The 3,549-nt window shown below is 38.4% G+C and overlaps 1 protein-coding gene across 1 annotated transcript in view; it reads right to left on the bottom strand.

Moving 5' to 3' along the window:
* Positions 1-3,549, bottom strand: part of Myh15 (myosin heavy chain 15) — a 148,018-nt gene that overhangs the window by 131,857 nt on the left and 12,612 nt on the right. The window lies entirely within an intron of this gene.

Below are 3,549 nucleotides of genomic sequence, written 5' to 3'. Positions count from 1 at the left end.
GACCAGATGGGTTTAGTGCTGAATGCTATGAGACCTTCAGAGAACACCTAATACCAATACTCTTCAAAATATGCCACAAAATAAAAACAGAAGGAACACTATTCAATTCATTCTATGAAGCCACAATTACTCTGATACCTAAACCACACGAAGACCCAACAAAGAAGGAGAACTTCAGACCAATTTCCCTTCTGAATAGAGATGCAAAAATACTCAATAAAATTCTCACAAACCGAATTCAAGAACACATCAAAATGATCATCCATCATGAACAAGTAGGCTTCATCCCAGGAATGCAGAGATGGTTCAATATACGGGAATCCATCAAAGTAATCCACTATATAAAGAAACTCATTGAAGGAAACCACATGATCATCTCATTAAATGCTGAGAAAGCATTTGACAAAATCCAACACCCCTTCATGATAAAAGGCCTGGAAGGATCAGGAATTCAAGGCCCATACCTAAACATAGTAAAATCAATATACAGCAAACCAGTGGCCAGCATCAAAATAAATGAAACTTGAAGCAATTGCACTAAAATCAGGGACTAGACAAGGCTACCCAATCTCTCTCCATACCTATTCAATATAGTACTCAAAGTTCCAGCCAAAGCAATTGAACAGCAAAAGGAGATCAAAGGGATATAAATTGGTAAGGAAGCAGTCAAAATATCACTATTTACAGATGATATGATAGTATACTTAAGTGAACCCAAAAATTCCACCAGAGAACTCCTAAACCTGATAAACAACTTCAGTGAAGTAGCTGGATATAAAATTAACTCAAACAAATCAGTGGCCTTCCTCTACACAAAGGATAAACAGGCTGAGAAAGAAATTAGGGAAACAATACCCTACACAATAGTCATAATAATAAAAATATCTTGGTGTGCCTCTAAGTAAGCAAGTAAGTAAGCAAGTAAAAGATCTGTATGATAAGAACTTCAAGTCTCTGAAGAAAGAAATCGATGAAAACCTTAGAAAATGGAAAGAAAAGTTTCCCATGCACATAGATTGGCAGGACTAATATTGTAAAAATGGCCATCGTGCCAAAAGCAATCTACAGATTCAATGCAATCCCCATCAAAATTCCAACTCAATTCTTCACAGAGTTAGAAAGAGCAACTTGCAAATTCATCTGGAATAACAAAAAACCTAGGATAGTGAAAACTATTCTCAACAATAAAAGAACTTCTGATAGAATCACCATCCCTGGCCTGAAGCTGTACTACAGAGCAATTGTGATAAAAACTGCATGGTATTAGTACAGTGACAGACAGGTACATCAATGGAATAGAACTGAAGACCCAGAAATGAACCCACACACCTATGATCACTTGATATTTGACAAAGAACCTAATAATATCCAATGGGAAAAAAGACAGCATTTTCAACAAATGGTGCTGGCTCTACTGGTGGTTATCATGTAGAAGAATGCAAATCAGTCGATTCTTATCTCCTTGTACAAAGCTCAAGTTCAAATGGATCAAGGAACATCACATAAAACCAGATACACTGAAACTTGTAGGGGAGAAAGTGGGGAAGAGCCTCAGACATATGGGCACAGGGGGAAATTCCTGAACAGAACACCAATGTCTTTTGTTGTAAGATCAAGAATTGACAAATGGGACTTCATAAAATTGAAAAGCTTCTATAAGACAAAGGACACTGTCAACAAGACAAAAAAGCAACCAACGGATTGGAAAAAGATCTTTACCAATAGTACATCTGATAGAGGGCTAATACCCAATATATACAAAGAACTCAAGAAGTTAGACTCCAGAATAAATAACACTGTAAAATAACACTGTAAAAAAAAAGTGAGGTACAGAGCTAAACAAAGAATTCTCAACTGAAGAATACCAACGGCTGAGAAGCACCTAAAGAAATGTTCAACATCCTTAGTTGTCAGGGAAATGCAAGTCAAAACAACCCTGAGATTCCATCTTATACCAGTAAGAATGGCTAAGATAAAAAAAATCAGGTAACAGCAGATATGTGTGCAGGTGTGGAAAAAGAGGAACACTCCTCCATTGCTGGTGGTATAGCAAGCTGATACAACTCTGGAAATCAGTTTGGTGGTTCCTCAGAAAATTAGACCCAGCAGTACCACTCCTGGGCATATACACAGAAGATGCTCCAACATGTAGCAAGGACACATGTTCCACTATGTTCATAGCCACCTTATTTAAAATAGCCAGAAACTGGGAAGAACCCAGATATCCCTCAACAGAGGAATGGATACCGAAAATGTGGTACATTTACACAATGGAGTACTACTCAGTTATTAAAAACAATGACTTCATGAAATTCTTAGACAAATGGATGGAACTAGAAAAATATCATCCTGAATGAAGTAACCCAATCACAAAAGAACACACATGCACTCACTGATAAGTTGATATTAGCCCAGAAACTCAGAATACCCAAGATACAATATACAGATCACATGAAGTTCAAGTAGAAGGAAGACCAAATTGTGGATACTTCATTTCTTCTTAGAAGGGGGAACAAAATATCTATGGAAGGATTTACAGATACAAAGTGTGCAGCAGAGACTGAAGGAAAGGTCATCCAAAGACTGCCCCACCTGGGGACCCATCTCATATATAGTCATCAAACCCAGACACTATTGTGGATGACAAAAAGTGCTTGCTGACAGGAGCCTGATATAGCTGTCTCCTGAGAGGCTCTACCAGTGCCTGACAAGTAGAGAGGTGGATGCTCTCAGCCAACCATTGGACTAAGCACAGGGTCCCCAATGAAGGAGCTGGAGAAAGGATCCAAAGAGCCGAGGGTTTGCAGCCCCACAGGAGGAACAACAATATGAACCAACTAATAGCCCCAGAGCTCACAGGGATAAACCACCAAATAAAGAGTACACATGGAGGGACTCATGGCTCCAACTGCATATGTAGCAGAGGATGGCATTGTCGGTCATTAATGGGAGGAGAGGCCCTTGGTCCTAGGAAGGCTCTATGCCCCAGTGTAGGGTAATGCTAAGGCCAGGAAGCCAGAGTGGTGAGCAGCAGAGAGGGGAGGGGATAGGGGGTTTTCAGAGGGCAAACCAGGTGGCAAGGGGATAACATTTGAAATCTAAATTTAAAAAATGTCTAATAAATAAAAAAGAAGTCAGCAAAAATAAATAGATAGATAGATAGATAGATAGATAGATAAATAAATAAATAAATAAATAAATAAATAAATAAATAAATAAATAAATAAATAAATAAAAGAAGGAAGTCATGTGACTAGCTATTTCAAGTGCCTGGTGCCTTGACTTCCTCAAAATGACTACAACCTAGAATTATAAGCCAAATCCATTCCTCCCTAAGTTACTTTAGTCAGATATTTTATCACACAAACAAGAAAAAAAATTAAGAGACCACGGCTAAAAACATTTAATAGAGAAGGTAAAGCTTAGAGGCACTGTTGCATGATTAAAGTTGAAGATGTTTAATTGGGCACTTGAGGTCTAATAAAGGAGTTTAGGCAAAGAAAGCCATCTTTCAGAGAGAGAGGCAGAGGCAGAGGGAGAGAGGCAGAG

The sequence above is a fragment of the Mus pahari genome, chromosome 12, assembly GCF_900095145.1.
Source record: "Mus pahari chromosome 12, PAHARI_EIJ_v1.1, whole genome shotgun sequence".
NCBI classification, from domain to species: Eukaryota; Metazoa; Chordata; class Mammalia; order Rodentia; family Muridae; genus Mus; species Mus pahari.
This window is presented reverse-complemented; position numbering and strand designations above follow the sequence as displayed.